Source organism: Ambystoma mexicanum, chromosome 13 (assembly GCF_040938575.1).
Source record: "Ambystoma mexicanum isolate Mex_15411 chromosome 13, UKY_AmexF1_1, whole genome shotgun sequence".
Classification (NCBI taxonomy): Eukaryota; Metazoa; Chordata; class Amphibia; order Caudata; family Ambystomatidae; genus Ambystoma; species Ambystoma mexicanum.
In genome coordinates this window covers 357,537,008-357,554,491 of record NC_090938.1, presented here as the reverse complement: position 1 = coordinate 357,554,491, position 17,484 = coordinate 357,537,008, and the positions used below count along the sequence as shown (strand labels likewise).

At 43.4% G+C, this 17,484-nt stretch overlaps 19 non-coding genes across 19 annotated transcripts; 15 read left to right on the top strand and 4 right to left on the bottom strand.

The window, feature by feature from the left end:
- The first annotated feature begins 114 nt into the window (after positions 1-114).
- TRNAS-GCU (transfer RNA serine (anticodon GCU)) lies at positions 115-196 on the top strand. Its single transcript has one exon. It is a non-coding gene; the product is annotated as a tRNA-Ser (tRNA).
- A 546-nt stretch (positions 197-742) lies between these two features.
- Positions 743-814, top strand: TRNAT-CGU (transfer RNA threonine (anticodon CGU)). Its single transcript has one exon. It is a non-coding gene; the product is annotated as a tRNA-Thr (tRNA).
- A 1,488-nt stretch (positions 815-2,302) lies between these two features.
- TRNAI-UAU (transfer RNA isoleucine (anticodon UAU)) lies at positions 2,303-2,397 on the bottom strand. The gene is made up of 2 exons: positions 2,360-2,397; positions 2,303-2,338 (listed from the first exon to the last, which is right to left on the bottom strand). It is a non-coding gene; the product is annotated as a tRNA-Ile (tRNA).
- A 480-nt stretch (positions 2,398-2,877) lies between these two features.
- TRNAS-GCU (transfer RNA serine (anticodon GCU)) lies at positions 2,878-2,954 on the top strand. The gene has a single exon. It is a non-coding gene; the product is annotated as a tRNA-Ser (tRNA).
- Positions 2,955-3,418: 464 nt separating this feature from the next.
- On the top strand, positions 3,419-3,491 carry TRNAT-UGU (transfer RNA threonine (anticodon UGU)). Its single transcript has one exon. It is a non-coding gene; the product is annotated as a tRNA-Thr (tRNA).
- Positions 3,492-4,178: 687 nt separating this feature from the next.
- Positions 4,179-4,260, top strand: TRNAS-GCU (transfer RNA serine (anticodon GCU)). Its single transcript has one exon. It is a non-coding gene; the product is annotated as a tRNA-Ser (tRNA).
- A 546-nt stretch (positions 4,261-4,806) lies between these two features.
- Positions 4,807-4,878, top strand: TRNAT-CGU (transfer RNA threonine (anticodon CGU)). The gene has a single exon. It is a non-coding gene; the product is annotated as a tRNA-Thr (tRNA).
- Positions 4,879-6,366: 1,488 nt separating this feature from the next.
- Positions 6,367-6,461, bottom strand: TRNAI-UAU (transfer RNA isoleucine (anticodon UAU)). The gene is made up of 2 exons: positions 6,424-6,461; positions 6,367-6,402 (listed from the first exon to the last, which is right to left on the bottom strand). It is a non-coding gene; the product is annotated as a tRNA-Ile (tRNA).
- A 1,762-nt stretch (positions 6,462-8,223) lies between these two features.
- Positions 8,224-8,305, top strand: TRNAS-GCU (transfer RNA serine (anticodon GCU)). Its single transcript has one exon. It is a non-coding gene; the product is annotated as a tRNA-Ser (tRNA).
- A 546-nt stretch (positions 8,306-8,851) lies between these two features.
- Positions 8,852-8,923, top strand: TRNAT-CGU (transfer RNA threonine (anticodon CGU)). The gene has a single exon. It is a non-coding gene; the product is annotated as a tRNA-Thr (tRNA).
- Positions 8,924-10,411: 1,488 nt separating this feature from the next.
- On the bottom strand, positions 10,412-10,506 carry TRNAI-UAU (transfer RNA isoleucine (anticodon UAU)). Its single transcript has 2 exons — positions 10,469-10,506; positions 10,412-10,447 (listed from the first exon to the last, which is right to left on the bottom strand). It is a non-coding gene; the product is annotated as a tRNA-Ile (tRNA).
- A 480-nt stretch (positions 10,507-10,986) lies between these two features.
- Positions 10,987-11,063, top strand: TRNAS-GCU (transfer RNA serine (anticodon GCU)). Its single transcript has one exon. It is a non-coding gene; the product is annotated as a tRNA-Ser (tRNA).
- Positions 11,064-12,268: 1,205 nt separating this feature from the next.
- Positions 12,269-12,350, top strand: TRNAS-GCU (transfer RNA serine (anticodon GCU)). The gene has a single exon. It is a non-coding gene; the product is annotated as a tRNA-Ser (tRNA).
- A 546-nt stretch (positions 12,351-12,896) lies between these two features.
- TRNAT-CGU (transfer RNA threonine (anticodon CGU)) lies at positions 12,897-12,968 on the top strand. Its single transcript has one exon. It is a non-coding gene; the product is annotated as a tRNA-Thr (tRNA).
- A 1,488-nt stretch (positions 12,969-14,456) lies between these two features.
- On the bottom strand, positions 14,457-14,551 carry TRNAI-UAU (transfer RNA isoleucine (anticodon UAU)). The gene is made up of 2 exons: positions 14,514-14,551; positions 14,457-14,492 (listed from the first exon to the last, which is right to left on the bottom strand). It is a non-coding gene; the product is annotated as a tRNA-Ile (tRNA).
- A 480-nt stretch (positions 14,552-15,031) lies between these two features.
- On the top strand, positions 15,032-15,108 carry TRNAS-GCU (transfer RNA serine (anticodon GCU)). Its single transcript has one exon. It is a non-coding gene; the product is annotated as a tRNA-Ser (tRNA).
- Positions 15,109-15,572: 464 nt separating this feature from the next.
- On the top strand, positions 15,573-15,645 carry TRNAT-UGU (transfer RNA threonine (anticodon UGU)). Its single transcript has one exon. It is a non-coding gene; the product is annotated as a tRNA-Thr (tRNA).
- Positions 15,646-16,332: 687 nt separating this feature from the next.
- TRNAS-GCU (transfer RNA serine (anticodon GCU)) lies at positions 16,333-16,414 on the top strand. Its single transcript has one exon. It is a non-coding gene; the product is annotated as a tRNA-Ser (tRNA).
- Positions 16,415-16,960: 546 nt separating this feature from the next.
- Positions 16,961-17,032, top strand: TRNAT-CGU (transfer RNA threonine (anticodon CGU)). The gene has a single exon. It is a non-coding gene; the product is annotated as a tRNA-Thr (tRNA).
- Positions 17,033-17,484: the final 452 nt, after the last annotated feature.

Here is a 17,484-nt window from a genome sequence, read left to right as displayed (position 1 = left end):
CGAGTCAACGATCTTGTTTCTATTATGACAAACATGATCTATTTTTCACTGACTTTGCACCACCATTGTTTTATCTCTTCTTTAAGCATGGGACTCGAGCACCGTTCCCAAACAGACGAGGTGGCCGAGTGGTTAAGGCGATGGACTGCTAATCCATTGTGCTCTGCACGCGTGGGTTCGAATCCCACCTTCGTCGTATTTTTTCTTTATAGTCTGCATTTAAACATAGACCAAAGTCTTTCAACCTCCCTGTGAAAGACAGGAATGAGTACAGATATGGAAATAGAGATGTAAAAATAAGTTCATTGGTGCAGGCGGAGAATGAAATTAGTCAAAGACTTTCCTCGTAGGTTTCCATTCTTTACTATTATAGGAGCCAAAATCAGCGCAGTTAGTAAACTCCCAAGCTTACATCCCAAATTCTTTTTTCTTTTAGTTGTCTGCCTTTTACATGTTCCTTTTGCCATCATTCTGACCTGCTATCTAAACTCATGAACCTGTTCAGCATCCTACTCAATACATACATACCCGTAAAAGTACATACTCAAACGCATACCGACAATGTATCACCAACATAAGCACACACGCTTTCGCAAATCAGATGTATGATGACGTACTGAACACATGCAGAGATATACAGCCATTTTTACACAACCAGAAATTCATATACCTGGAGATCTACCTAGGTAAAACCCATGGTTTCTTTGCACTTTCTGTTGTTGGCTGTGAGCAAGCAGCAGGTGGCCTTGTAGCTCAGTGGCAGAGCACTGGTCTCGTAAACCAGGGGTCATGAGTTCAAACCTCATCAGGGCCTCGGGCGGATTATTTTCAAAAAGCACGGGGAAGAGAAGCCAGAGTTGCACCATCTACAGAGAACCTTTTATGACGGGATGCATCCTCATAATTGAAGTCTTCCACAGAAGGAGTGAAATAGAGTTCGAGAGGAAGGCCTAATGTTTTCAGGCAAAGACTGACAAAAACCTTGCAATGTCGCATGTAGCTGCTTTGGTGAAAAGACTGTTCAAGTTCACAATGCAACGGAGGGGTGTTCCCCATCTCCATACAATCATCTCTTTGATAATGTAAACGTGCCAGGCGTGTTGAAAGACAAAGACAGACACAACCGCACATACCAGTTGAAGAAAGACAGCCAGCAAACACATTTGTATAGAGGTAAGCAAGCCTCAATTAGAGATGTGAGTCCCTCCGTTTCTGCGGGAGTCCACAAGTTTAATAAAAAATGAACACATATCTTTCATGTTCTAATGATTACCAATCTTTCTGATTAGCTCTGCATAGCTCCAATGGCTATGTGTGTGTGTGTGTGTGTATGTGCCCGTGTGTGTAGGGGAAGGGGTCGGTAGATGTGTTCACGCAGAGCAAGTTGCATACATCGCCAACAGCCATTCTCTCCTGCTCCTGTGCATCCAGTTCGGAAGCGAACCCACCCAATTGTTCTATATGTCTGCTACCCTGACCGCATTCACACATCATTGGCTATTAGTATGCAGCTTGTGGGCGCTGTCAATGGGATATAAGCACCATTCCCCATGTCTGCAATAGCTAGACCAGATTCTGAGGTATAATGAGCAGGGGTCCAGGCACTTCGCCTGACAAACGCCGGGCTTAGCCCTGCCGGGCCTAGCCCTGAGGGGCCTAACTGGGCATGGCCCTGTGTAAGGTAGGGTGAGCAGGGGACCACTTGCAACTAACCTTCGGCACCAATCAGGCATGGAGAGGTCTGTGCAAATGCCCAGCCCTTTAGCAATCTCGATCTGCAAAACCTTCAACTCCTAATTCTCATGGCTCCCAGAAGCCCTAGCCCATATGCAAATGAGGCGAGTTCCTATCAGCATCCTTGTTCTGCTTGATTTTATCAAAGTGACTGCCTGATTAGTGAAAGGGTATTTATTCTCAGAGGTTTGCTTCAAAGGCGATAATGCAGTAAATAGACAACATTATTCTTTGTAAGTTGATATTGTCTCCTGGATCCTACTCCAGTAACCCTTTTTCTACCTTTACAAATGTCTTCCGTAAGTGGTGCTCAGCAGAAAATGGAGTATAATAACAGTTGACATTTTTTATTTTCTGTTCTATTTTCAAAAACCCTCCGTAGCTGTATTTAAAGCGCAAACACCCCATAAATAACTTGCAATGAGTATTCCATGTCTAAAAGGCAGAGGAGCTGTCATACAACATTAACTGACAATCAAGGAAACCTTGAGGTGAACCAAAAAATGTCCAGAACATTTATTGGTTCAATAATTCAGTTTTGAGGTGAATTAGTAAAAAGTTCCAAAGTTGCTCCAGGTGAGGCTTGAACTCACAACCTCGGCATTGCTCACTGCATGTACTGCTGTATAAGTACCGCGCGCAAACCGATTGCGCCACTGGAGCTGCTGTGTTTTGGTTTTCGACATGAAACTACACCCACAAACACACACACAAGTGTACAAAAGCACCCACAAGCTCTGGCATTGTCTTTTTAGCTGACACCAAATTATGGGTGCCTTGTAGTGCCCATATTGTGCCACTGGAGCTTACCTTTTAGCCTGATATACACTTTGCCACTGATGTTCAGCCAATGGTGCAGTCAAATGTCCCTTCTACATTTTTGTCATGCTGCAGGCAGTGCCACTGGAGCCAGCATGATGCTCTTCCTCATATTCAACACGTGTCAATTGAAACACCTCCCAATGTCATCTTGGCGATGCCTATAAACACCCCAGGACTTTGATGAATTTTTCTCAACAGCAAGTGAGGCAGTTTTCCTGCAAACGGCTGGATGTACCTCAACAAGGAACGCATTGTGGTTCTATTTTGAAGATGTTTGTGTTATTACCTGTAAAGACTTGAATGCCTAACATAATCCCTGTAGACGAGGTGGCCGAGTGGTTAAGGCGATGGACTGCTAATCTACTGTACACGCGTGGTTTCGAATCCCACCTTTGTCGATTTTAACTTTTGAAATCTTTTTTAAACATCTGCATTGCTCTAAGCACCATTGCCATTGGCTTTCAAAGAACATACAGACAAAAGTGAAAATATGCATGTTAGTTGATTAAGAAGGACACAAACAAGGTTGTCGTGTTACTGGCAGGAATGCAATCTGCTGTGCTTGACTACCCTTTGAGCCAGAATCCGGATAGAAATTTAAAAAAGCAAAGGTAATATCCATATTGTCTCTCTGCTGCCATGTACATGTTTTTTTCAACTTTCACGCATCACATCTCCTCATTAGTCACCCTAAAATTGCACGGAATACGCACAAATTAGCTGCTCCTCAAAAAATCGGCCAGAAAAAAACAGGTCAAATCACAATCATATACATACATTCTCACACACCCTTCAAATATGTCTACCCAGTAAACATCATGTTGTGTGCTCGTTGTGTTGCTGTTATGCGTCGTAACCTGAGGGGCTCTGTAGCTCAGTGGCAGAGCACTGGTCTTGTAAACCAGGGGTCTTGAGTTCGATCCTCATCAGGCCCTCCAAATGGTAATTTTCTTGAACATTGTTGAATAGGAACTGATATTGCACATTGTACCTGTGCAACCTTTTACCAATGGATTCGGGCCTATAACAAAGCCACAAGCGCAAGGTGTCTGAATAGTCTGTGGGGAAGGTCGGCTTTCTGGACCTAATTTCTTCAAGAAAAAGACCTTGATAATCTTGTGATGACAGATGCAGATGATCACGGTGAAGCCCTTACTCTATTGAACAGTACAGCGGTTCTGGGTTGCACGCCTTTCTCTATTTTCAGGGACGTTGATGTGGCAAAATTTAATTGGAAAAGGGTTATTGCCATCACTCACTATTTAAATTCAATGACATCACAGGAAGCAGCAGCATCTGAACTTTGATCTTGGCTGGAAACGTTGAATGATGCCAAACACTGGGAAACTGGAGCTTGCGTTATGCTGGTTTTACTACTAATGGTGTGCCATACGGAAGCTCAAGCACCTTCCTCTGGATTAGTGTTGTGAACCCTCCAGGAGCTCTTGTTATATTTTTCTGAACTTCAACTTGATGTGTTTATCTATCAATGGCCGGGTAAGGAAGAACGAGTCAACGATCTTGTTTCTATTATGACAAACATGATCTATTTTTCACTGACTTTGCACCACCATTGTTTTATCTCTTCTTTAAGCATGGGACTCAAGCACCGTTCCCAAACAGACGAGGTGGCCGAGTGGTTAAGGCGATGGACTGCTAATCCATTGTGCTCTGCATGCGTGGGTTCGAATCCCACCTTCGTCGTATTTTTTCTTTATAGTCTGCATTTAAACATAGACCAAAGTCTTTCAACCTCCCTGTGAAAGACAGGAATGAGTACAGATATGGAAATAGAGATGTAAAAATAAGTTCATTGGTGCAGGCGGAGAATGAAATTAGTCAAAGACTTTCCTCGTAGGTTTCCATTCTTTACTATTATAGGAGCCAAAATCAGCGCAGTTAGTAAACTCCCAAGCTTACATCCCAAATTCTTTTTTCTTTTAGTTGTCTGCCTTTTACATGTTCCTTTTGCCATCATTCTGACCTGCTATCTAAACTCATGAACCTGTTCAGCATCCTACTCAATACATACATACCCGTAAAAGTACATACTCAAACGCATACCGACAATGTATCACCAACATAAGCACACACGCTTTCGCAAATCAGATGTATGATGACGTACTGAACACATGCAGAGATATACAGCCATTTTTACACAACCAGAAATTCATATACCTGGAGATCTACCTAGGTAAAACCCATGGTTTCTTTGCACTTTCTGTTGTTGGCTGTGAGCAAGCAGCAGGTGGCCTTGTAGCTCAGTGGCAGAGCACTGGTCTCGTAAACCAGGGGTCATGAGTTCAAACCTCATCAGGGCCTCGGGCGGATTATTTTCAAAAAGCACGGGGAAGAGAAGCCAGAGTTGCACCATCTACAGAGAACCTTTTATGACGGGATGCATCCTCATAATTGAAGTCTTCCACAGAAGGAGTGAAATAGAGTTCGAGAGGAAGGCCTAATGTTTTCAGGCAAAGACTGACAAAAACCTTGCAATGTCGCATGTAGCTGCTTTGGTGAAAAGACTGTTCAAGTTCACAATGCAACGGAGGGGTGTTCCCCATCTCCATACAATCATCTCTTTGATAATGTAAACGTGCCAGGCGTGTTGAAAGACAAAGACAGACACAACCGCACATACCAGTTGAAGAAAGACAGCCAGCAAACACATTTGTATAGAGGTAAGCAAGCCTCAATTAGAGATGTGAGTCCCTCCGTTTCTGCGGGAGTCCACAAGTTTAATAAAAAATGAACACATATCTTTCATGTTCTAATGATTACCAATCTTTCTGATTAGCTCTGCATAGCTCCAATGGCTATGTGTGTGTGTGTGTGTGTATGTGCCCGTGTGTGTAGGGGAAGGGGTCGGTAGATGTGTTCACGCAGAGCAAGTTGCATACATCGCCAACAGCCATTCTCTCCTGCTCCTGTGCATCCAGTTCGGAAGCGAACCCACCCAATTGTTCTATATGTCTGCTACCCTGACCGCATTCACACATCATTGGCTATTAGTATGCAGCTTGTGGGCGCTGTCAATGGGATATAAGCACCATTCCCCATGTCTGCAATAGCTAGACCAGATTCTGAGGTATAATGAGCAGGGGTCCAGGCACTTCGCCTGACAAACGCCGGGCTTAGCCCTGCCGGGCCTAGCCCTGAGGGGCCTAACTGGGCATGGCCCTGTGTAAGGTAGGGTGAGCAGGGGACCACTTGCAACTAACCTTCGGCACCAATCAGGCATGGAGAGGTCTGTGCAAATGCCCAGCCCTTTAGCAATCTCGATCTGCAAAACCTTCAACTCCTAATTCTCATGGCTCCCAGAAGCCCTAGCCCATATGCAAATGAGGCGAGTTCCTATCAGCATCCTTGTTCTGCTTGATTTTATCAAAGTGACTGCCTGATTAGTGAAAGGGTATTTATTCTCAGAGGTTTGCTTCAAAGGCGATAATGCAGTAAATAGACAACATTATTCTTTGTAAGTTGATATTGTCTCCTGGATCCTACTCCAGTAACCCTTTTTCTACCTTTACAAATGTCTTCCGTAAGTGGTGCTCAGCAGAAAATGGAGTATAATAACAGTTGACATTTTTTATTTTCTGTTCTATTTTCAAAAACCCTCCGTAGCTGTATTTAAAGCGCAAACACCCCATAAATAACTTGCAATGAGTATTCCATGTCTAAAAGGCAGAGGAGCTGTCATACAACATTAACTGACAATCAAGGAAACCTTGAGGTGAACCAAAAAATGTCCAGAACATTTATTGGTTCAATAATTCAGTTTTGAGGTGAATTAGTAAAAAGTTCCAAAGTTGCTCCAGGTGAGGCTTGAACTCACAACCTCGGCATTGCTCACTGCATGTACTGCTGTATAAGTACCGCGCGCTAACCGATTGCGCCACTGGAGCTGCTGTGTTTTGGTTTTCGACATGAAACTACACCCACAAACACACACACAAGTGTACAAAAGCACCCACAAGCTCTGGCATTGTCTTTTTAGCTGACACCAAATTATGGGTGCCTTGTAGTGCCCATATTGTGCCACTGGAGCTTACCTTTTAGCCTGATATACACTTTGCCACTGATGTTCAGCCAATGGTGCAGTCAAATGTCCCTTCAACATTTTTGTCATGCTGCAGGCAGTGCCACTGGAGCCAGCATGATGCTCTTCCTCATATTCAACACGTGTCAATTGAAACACCTCCCAATGTCATCTTGGCGATGCCTATAAACACCCCAGGACTTTGATGAATTTTTCTCAACAGCAAGTGAGGCAGTTTTCCTGCAAACGGCTGGATGTACCTCAACAAGGAACGCATTGTGGTTCTATTTTGAAGATGTTTGTGTTATTACCTGTAAAGACTTGAATGCCTAACATAATCCCTGTAGACGAGGTGGCCGAGTGGTTAAGGGGATAGACTGCTAATCTACTGTACACGCGTGGTTTCGAATCCCACCTTTGTCGATTTTAACTTTTGAAATCTTTTTTAAACATCTGCATTGCTCTAAGCACCATTGCCATTGGCTTTCAAAGAACATACAGACAAAAGTGAAAATATGCATGTTAGTTGATTAAGAAGGACACAAACAAGGTTGTCGTGTTACTGGCAGGAATGCAATCTGCTGTGCTTGACTACCCTTTGAGCCAGAATCCGGATAGAAATTTAAAAAAGCAAAGGTAATATCCATATTGTCTCTCTGCTGCCATGTACATGTTTTTTTCAACTTTCACGCATCACATCTCCTCATTAGTCACCCTAAAATTGCACGGAATACGCACAAATTAGCTGCTCCTCAAAAAATCGGCCAGAAAAAAACAGGTCAAATCACAATCATATACATACATTCTCACACACCCTTCAAATATGTCTACCCAGTAAACATCATGTTGTGTGCTCGTTGTGTTGCTGTTATGCGTCGTAACCTGAGGGGCTCTGTAGCTCAGTGGCAGAGCACTGGTCTTGTCGATCCTCATCAGGGCCTCCAAATGGTAATTTTCTTGAACATTGTTGAATAGGAACTGATATTGCACATTGTACCTGTGCAACCTTTTACCAATGGATTCGGGCCTATAACAAAGCCACAAGCGCAAGGTGTCTGAATAGTCTGTGGGGAAGGTCGGCTTTCTGGACCTAATTTCTTCAAGAAAAAGACCTTGATAATCTTGTGATGACAGATGCAGATGATCACGGTGAAGCCCTTACTCTATTGAACAGTACAGCGGTTCTGGGTTGCACGCCTTTCTCTATTTTCAGGGACGTTGATGTGGCAAAATTTAATTGGAAAAGGGTTATTGCCATCACTCACTATTTAAATTCAATGACATCACAGGAAGCAGCAGCATCTGAACTTTGATCTTGGCTGGAAACGTTGAATGATGCCAAACACTGGGAAACTGGAGCTTGCGTTATGCTGGTTTTACTACTAATGGTGTGCCATACGGAAGCTCAAGCACCTTCCTCTGGATTAGTGTTGTGAACCCTCCAGGAGCTCTTGTTATATTTTTCTGAACTTCAACTTGATGTGTTTATCTATCAATGGCCGGGTAAGGAAGAACGAGTCAACGATCTTGTTTCTATTATGACAAACATGATCTATTTTTCACTGACTTTGCACCACCATTGTTTTATCTCTTCTTTAAGCATGGGACTCGAGCACCGTTCCCAAACAGACGAGGTGGCCGAGTGGTTAAGGTGATGGACTGCTAATCCATTGTGCTCTGCATGCGTGGGTTCGAATCCCACCTTCGTCGTATTTTTTCTTTATAGTCTGCATTTAAACATAGACCAAAGTCTTTCAACCTCCCTGTGAAAGACAGGAATGAGTACAGATATGGAAATAGAGATGTAAAAATAAGTTCATTGGTGCAGGCGGAGAATGAAATTAGTCAAAGACTTTCCTCGTAGGTTTCCATTCTTTACTATTATAGGAGCCAAAATCAGCGCAGTTAGTAAACTCCCAAGCTTACATCCCAAATTCTTTTTTCTTTTAGTTGTCTGCCTTTTACATGTTCCTTTTGCCATCATTCTGACCTGCTATCTAAACTCATGAACCTGTTCAGCATCCTACTCAATACATACATACCCGTAAAAGTACATACTCAAACGCATACCGACAATGTATCACCAACATAAGCACACACGCTTTCGCAAATCAGATGTATGATGACGTACTGAACACATGCAGAGATATACAGCCATTTTTACACAACCAGAAATTCATATACCTGGAGATCTACCTAGGTAAAACCCATGGTTTCTTTGCACTTTCTGTTGTTGGCTGTGAGCAAGCAGCAGGTGGCCTTGTAGCTCAGTGGCAGAGCACTGGTCTCGTAAACCAGGGGTCATGAGTTCAAACCTCATCAGGGCCTCGGGCGGATTATTTTCAAAAAGCACGGGGAAGAGAAGCCAGAGTTGCACCATCTACAGAGAACCTTTTATGACGGGATGCATCCTCATAATTGAAGTCTTCCACAGAAGGAGTGAAATAGAGTTCGAGAGGAAGGCCTAATGTTTTCAGGCAAAGACTGACAAAAACCTTGCAATGTCGCATGTAGCTGCTTTGGTGAAAAGACTGTTCAAGTTCACAATGCAACGGAGGGGTGTTCCCCATCTCCATACAATCATCTCTTTGATAATGTAAACGTGCCAGGCGTGTTGAAAGACAAAGACAGACACAACCGCACATACCAGTTGAAGAAAGACAGCCAGCAAACACATTTGTATAGAGGTAAGCAAGCCTCAATTAGAGATGTGAGTCCCTCCGTTTCTGCGGGAGTCCACAAGTTTAATAAAAAATGAACACATATCTTTCATGTTCTAATGATTACCAATCTTTCTGATTAGCTCTGCATAGCTCCAATGGCTATGTGTGTGTGTGTGTGTGTATGTGCCCGTGTGTGTAGGGGAAGGGGTCGGTAGATGTGTTCACGCAGAGCAAGTTGCATACATCGCCAACAGCCATTCTCTCCTGCTCCTGTGCATCCAGTTCGGAAGCGAACCCACCCAATTGTTCTATATGTCTGCTACCCTGACCGCATTCACACATCATTGGCTATTAGTATGCAGCTTGTGGGCGCTGTCAATGGGATATAAGCACCATTCCCCATGTCTGCAATAGCTAGACCAGATTCTGAGGTATGATGAGCAGGGGTCCAGGCATTTCGCCTGACAAACGCCGGGCTTAGCCCTGCCGGGCCTAGCCCTGAGGGGCCTAACTGGGCATGGCCCTGTGTAAGGTAGGGTGAGCAGGGGACCACTTGCAACTAACCTTCGGCACCAATCAGGCATGGAGAGGTCTGTGCAAATGCCCAGCCCTTTAGCAATCTCGATCTGCAAAACCTTCAACTCCTAATTCTCATGGCTCCCAGAAGCCCTAGCCCATATGCAAATGAGGCGAGTTCCTATCAGCATCCTTGTTCTGCTTGATTTTATCAAAGTGACTGCCTGATTAGTGAAAGGGTATTTATTCTCAGAGGTTTGCTTCAAAGGCGATAATGCAGTAAATAGACAACATTATTCTTTGTAAGTTGATATTGTCTCCTGGATCCTACTCCAGTAACCCTTTTTCTACCTTTACAAATGTCTTCCGTAAGTGGTGCTCAGCAGAAAATGGAGTATAATAACAGTTGACATTTTTTATTTTCTGTTCTATTTTCAAAAACCCTCCGTAGCTGTATTTAAAGCGCAAACACCCCATAAATAACTTGCAATGAGTATTCCATGTCTAAAAGGCAGAGGAGCTGTCATACAACATTAACTGACAATCAAGGAAACCTTGAGGTGAACCAAAAAATGTCCAGAACATTTATTGGTTCAATAATTCAGTTTTGAGGTGAATTAGTAAAAAGTTCCAAAGTTGCTCCAGGTGAGGCTTGAACTCACAACCTCGGCATTGCTCACTGCATGTACTGCTGTATAAGTACCGCGCGCAAACCGATTGCGCCACTGGAGCTGCTGTGTTTTGGTTTTCGACATGAAACTACACCCACAAACACACACACAAGTGTACAAAAGCACCCACAAGCTCTGGCATTGTCTTTTTAGCTGACACCAAATTATGGGTGCCTTGTAGTGCCCATATTGTGCCACTGGAGCTTACCTTTTAGCCTGATATACACTTTGCCACTGATGTTCAGCCAATGGTGCAGTCAAATGTCCCTTCTACATTTTTGTCATGCTGCAGGCAGTGCCACTGGAGCCAGCATGATGCTCTTCCTCATATTCAACACGTGTCAATTGAAACACCTCCCAATGTCATCTTGGCGATGCCTATAAACACCCCAGGACTTTGATGAATTTTTCTCAACAGCAAGTGAGGCAGTTTTCCTGCAAACGGCTGGATGTACCTCAACAAGGAACGCATTGTGGTTCTATTTTGAAGATGTTTGTGTTATTACCTGTAAAGACTTGAATGCCTAACATAATCCCTGTAGACGAGGTGGCCGAGTGGTTAAGGCGATGGACTGCTAATCTACTGTACACGCGTGGTTTCGAATCCCACCTTTGTCGATTTTAACTTTTGAAATCTTTTTTAAACATCTGCATTGCTCTAAGCACCATTGCCATTGGCTTTCAAAGAACATACAGACAAAAGTGAAAATATGCATGTTAGTTGATTAAGAAGGACACAAACAAGGTTGTCGTGTTACTGGCAGGAATGCAATCTGCTGTGCTTGACTACCCTTTGAGCCAGAATCCGGATAGAAATTTAAAAAAGCAAAGGTAATATCCATATTGTCTCTCTGCTGCCATGTACATGTTTTTTTCAACTTTCACGCATCACATCTCCTCATTAGTCACCCTAAAATTGCACGGAATACGCACAAATTAGCTGCTCCTCAAAAAATCGGCCAGAAAAAAACAGGTCAAATCACAATCATATACATACATTCTCACACACCCTTCAAATATGTCTACCCAGTAAACATCATGTTGTGTGCTCGTTGTGTTGCTGTTATGCGTCGTAACCTGAGGGGCTCTGTAGCTCAGTGGCAGAGCACTGGTCTTGTCGATCCTCATCAGGGCCTCCAAATGGTAATTTTCTTGAACATTGTTGAATAGGAACTGATATTGCACATTGTACCTGTGCAACCTTTTACCAATGGATTCGGGCCTATAACAAAGCCACAAGCGCAAGGTGTCTGAATAGTCTGTGGGGAAGGTCGGCTTTCTGGACCTAATTTCTTCAAGAAAAAGACCTTGATAATCTTGTGATGACAGATGCAGATGATCACGGTGAAGCCCTTACTCTATTGAACAGTACAGCGGTTCTGGGTTGCACGCCTTTCTCTATTTTCAGGGACGTTGATGTGGCAAAATTTAATTGGAAAAGGGTTATTGCCATCACTCACTATTTAAATTCAATGACATCACAGGAAGCAGCAGCATCTGAACTTTGATCTTGGCTGGAAACGTTGAATGATGCCAAACACTGGGAAACTGGAGCTTGCGTTATGCTGGTTTTACTACTAATGGTGTGCCATACGGAAGCTCAAGCACCTTCCTCTGGATTAGTGTTGTGAACCCTCCAGGAGCTCTTGTTATATTTTTCTGAACTTCAACTTGATGTGTTTATCTATCAATGGCCGGGTAAGGAAGAACGAGTCAACGATCTTGTTTCTATTATGACAAACATGATCTATTTTTCACTGACTTTGCACCACCATTGTTTTATCTCTTCTTTAAGCATGGGACTCGAGCACCGTTCCCAAACAGACGAGGTGGCCGAGTGGTTAAGGCGATGGACTGCTAATCCATTGTGCTCTGCACGCGTGGGTTCGAATCCCACCTTCGTCGTATTTTTTCTTTATAGTCTGCATTTAAACATAGACCAAAGTCTTTCAACCTCCCTGTGAAAGACAGGAATGAGTACAGATATGGAAATAGAGATGTAAAAATAAGTTCATTGGTGCAGGCGGAGAATGAAATTAGTCAAAGACTTTCCTCGTAGGTTTCCATTCTTTACTATTATAGGAGCCAAAATCAGCGCAGTTAGTAAACTCCCAAGCTTACATCCCAAATTCTTTTTTCTTTTAGTTGTCTGCCTTTTACATGTTCCTTTTGCCATCATTCTGACCTGCTATCTAAACTCATGAACCTGTTCAGCATCCTACTCAATACATACATACCCGTAAAAGTACATACTCAAACGCATACCGACAATGTATCACCAACATAAGCACACACGCTTTCGCAAATCAGATGTATGATGACGTACTGAACACATGCAGAGATATACAGCCATTTTTACACAACCAGAAATTCATATACCTGGAGATCTACCTAGGTAAAACCCATGGTTTCTTTGCACTTTCTGTTGTTGGCTGTGAGCAAGCAGCAGGTGGCCTTGTAGCTCAGTGGCAGAGCACTGGTCTCGTAAACCAGGGGTCATGAGTTCAAACCTCATCAGGGCCTCGGGCGGATTATTTTCAAAAAGCACGGGGAAGAGAAGCCAGAGTTGCACCATCTACAGAGAACCTTTTATGACGGGATGCATCCTCATAATTGAAGTCTTCCACAGAAGGAGTGAAATAGAGTTCGAGAGGAAGGCCTAATGTTTTCAGGCAAAGACTGACAAAAACCTTGCAATGTCGCATGTAGCTGCTTTGGTGAAAAGACTGTTCAAGTTCACAATGCAACGGAGGGGTGTTCCCCATCTCCATACAATCATCTCTTTGATAATGTAAACGTGCCAGGCGTGTTGAAAGACAAAGACAGACACAACCGCACATACCAGTTGAAGAAAGACAGCCAGCAAACACATTTGTATAGAGGTAAGCAAGCCTCAATTAGAGATGTGAGTCCCTCCGTTTCTGCGGGAGTCCACAAGTTTAATAAAAAATGAACACATATCTTTCATGTTCTAATGATTACCAATCTTTCTGATTAGCTCTGCATAGCTCCAATGGCTATGTGTGTGTGTGTGTGTGTATGTGCCCGTGTGTGTAGGGGAAGGGGTCGGTAGATGTGTTCACGCAGAGCAAGTTGCATACATCGCCAACAGCCATTCTCTCCTGCTCCTGTGCATCCAGTTCGGAAGCGAACCCACCCAATTGTTCTATATGTCTGCTACCCTGACCGCATTCACACATCATTGGCTATTAGTATGCAGCTTGTGGGCGCTGTCAATGGGATATAAGCACCATTCCCCATGTCTGCAATAGCTAGACCAGATTCTGAGGTATAATGAGCAGGGGTCCAGGCACTTCGCCTGACAAACGCCGGGCTTAGCCCTGCCGGGCCTAGCCCTGAGGGGCCTAACTGGGCATGGCCCTGTGTAAGGTAGGGTGAGCAGGGGACCACTTGCAACTAACCTTCGGCACCAATCAGGCATGGAGAGGTCTGTGCAAATGCCCAGCCCTTTAGCAATCTCGATCTGCAAAACCTTCAACTCCTAATTCTCATGGCTCCCAGAAGCCCTAGCCCATATGCAAATGAGGCGAGTTCCTATCAGCATCCTTGTTCTGCTTGATTTTATCAAAGTGACTGCCTGATTAGTGAAAGGGTATTTATTCTCAGAGGTTTGCTTCAAAGGCGATAATGCAGTAAATAGACAACATTATTCTTTGTAAGTTGATATTGTCTCCTGGATCCTACTCCAGTAACCCTTTTTCTACCTTTACAAATGTCTTCCGTAAGTGGTGCTCAGCAGAAAATGGAGTATAATAACAGTTGACATTTTTTATTTTCTGTTCTATTTTCAAAAACCCTCCGTAGCTGTATTTAAAGCGCAAACACCCCATAAATAACTTGCAATGAGTATTCCATGTCTAAAAGGCAGAGGAGCTGTCATACAACATTAACTGACAATCAAGGAAACCTTGAGGTGAACCAAAAAATGTCCAGAACATTTATTGGTTCAATAATTCAGTTTTGAGGTGAATTAGTAAAAAGTTCCAAAGTTGCTCCAGGTGAGGCTTGAACTCACAACCTCGGCATTGCTCACTGCATGTACTGCTGTATAAGTACCGCGCGCAAACCGATTGCGCCACTGGAGCTGCTGTGTTTTGGTTTTCGACATGAAACTACACCCACAAACACACACACAAGTGTACAAAAGCACCCACAAGCTCTGGCATTGTCTTTTTAGCTGACACCAAATTATGGGTGCCTTGTAGTGCCCATATTGTGCCACTGGAGCTTACCTTTTAGCCTGATATACACTTTGCCACTGATGTTCAGCCAATGGTGCAGTCAAATGTCCCTTCTACATTTTTGTCATGCTGCAGGCAGTGCCACTGGAGCCAGCATGATGCTCTTCCTCATATTCAACACGTGTCAATTGAAACACCTCCCAATGTCATCTTGGCGATGCCTATAAACACCCCAGGACTTTGATGAATTTTTCTCAACAGCAAGTGAGGCAGTTTTCCTGCAAACGGCTGGATGTACCTCAACAAGGAACGCATTGTGGTTCTATTTTGAAGATGTTTGTGTTATTACCTGTAAAGACTTGAATGCCTAACATAATCCCTGTAGACGAGGTGGCCGAGTGGTTAAGGCGATGGACTGCTAATCTACTGTACACGCGTGGTTTCGAATCCCACCTTTGTCGATTTTAACTTTTGAAATCTTTTTTAAACATCTGCATTGCTCTAAGCACCATTGCCATTGGCTTTCAAAGAACATACAGACAAAAGTGAAAATATGCATGTTAGTTGATTAAGAAGGACACAAACAAGGTTGTCGTGTTACTGGCAGGAATGCAATCTGCTGTGCTTGACTACCCTTTGAGCCAGAATCCGGATAGAAATTTAAAAAAGCAAAGGTAATATCCATATTGTCTCTCTGCTGCCATGTACATGTTTTTTTCAACTTTCACGCATCACATCTCCTCATTAGTCACCCTAAAATTGCACGGAATACGCACAAATTAGCTGCTCCTCAAAAAATCGGCCAGAAAAAAACAGGTCAAATCACAATCATATACATACATTCTCACACACCCTTCAAATATGTCTACCCAGTAAACATCATGTTGTGTGCTCGTTGTGTTGCTGTTATGCGTCGTAACCTGAGGGGCTCTGTAGCTCAGTGGCAGAGCACTGGTCTTGTAAACCAGGGGTCTTGAGTTCGATCCTCATCAGGCCCTCCAAATGGTAATTTTCTTGAACATTGTTGAATAGGAACTGATATTGCACATTGTACCTGTGCAACCTTTTACCAATGGATTCGGGCCTATAACAAAGCCACAAGCGCAAGGTGTCTGAATAGTCTGTGGGGAAGGTCGGCTTTCTGGACCTAATTTCTTCAAGAAAAAGACCTTGATAATCTTGTGATGACAGATGCAGATGATCACGGTGAAGCCCTTACTCTATTGAACAGTACAGCGGTTCTGGGTTGCACGCCTTTCTCTATTTTCAGGGACGTTGATGTGGCAAAATTTAATTGGAAAAGGGTTATTGCCATCACTCACTATTTAAATTCAATGACATCACAGGAAGCAGCAGCATCTGAACTTTGATCTTGGCTGGAAACGTTGAATGATGCCAAACACTGGGAAACTGGAGCTTGCGTTATGCTGGTTTTACTACTAATGGTGTGCCATACGGAAGCTCAAGCACCTTCCTCTGGATTAGTGTTGTGAACCCTCCAGGAGCTCTTGTTATATTTTTCTGAACTTCAACTTGATGTGTTTATCTATCAATGGCCGGGTAAGGAAGAACGAGTCAACGATCTTGTTTCTATTATGACAAACATGATCTATTTTTCACTGACTTTGCACCACCATTGTTTTATCTCTTCTTTAAGCATGGGACTCAAGCACCGTTCCCAAACAGACGAGGTGGCCGAGTGGTTAAGGCGATGGACTGCTAATCCATTGTGCTCTGCACGCGTGGGTTCGAATCCCACCTTCGTCGTATTTTTTCTTTATAGTCTGCATTTAAACATAGACCAAAGTCTTTCAACCTCCCTGTGAAAGACAGGAATGAGTACAGATATGGAAATAGAGATGTAAAAATAAGTTCATTGGTGCAGGCGGAGAATGAAATTAGTCAAAGACTTTCCTCGTAGGTTTCCATTCTTTACTATTATAGGAGCCAAAATCAGCGCAGTTAGTAAACTCCCAAGCTTACATCCCAAATTCTTTTTTCTTTTAGTTGTCTGCCTTTTACATGTTCCTTTTGCCATCATTCTGACCTGCTATCTAAACTCATGAACCTGTTCAGCATCCTACTCAATACATACATACCCGTAAAAGTACATACTCAAACGCATACCGACAATGTATCACCAACATAAGCACACACGCTTTCGCAAATCAGATGTATGATGACGTACTGAACACATGCAGAGATATACAGCCATTTTTACACAACCAGAAATTCATATACCTGGAGATCTACCTAGGTAAAACCCATGGTTTCTTTGCACTTTCTGTTGTTGGCTGTGAGCAAGCAGCAGGTGGCCTTGTAGCTCAGTGGCAGAGCACTGGTCTCGTAAACCAGGGGTCATGAGTTCAAACCTCATCCGGGCCTCGGGCGGATTATTTTCAAAAAGCACGGGGAAGAGAAGCCAGAGTTGCACCATCTACAGAGAACCTTTTATGACGGGATGCATCCTCATAATTGAAGTCTTCCACAGAAGGAGTGAAATAGAGTTCGAGAGGAAGGCCTAATGTTTTCAGGCAAAGACTGACAAAAACCTTGCAATGTCGCATGTAGCTGCTTTGGTGAAAAGACTGTTCAAGTTCACAATGCAACGGAGGGGTGTTCCCCATCTCCATACAATCATCTCTTTGATAATGTAAACGTGCCAGGCGTGTTGAAAGACAAAGACAGACACAACCGCACATACCAGTTGAAGAAAGACAGCCAGCAAACACATTTGTATAGAGGTAAGCAAGCCTCAATTAGAGATGTGAGTCCCTCCGTTTCTGCGGGAGTCCACAAGTTTAATAAAAAATTAACACATATCTTTCATGTTCTAA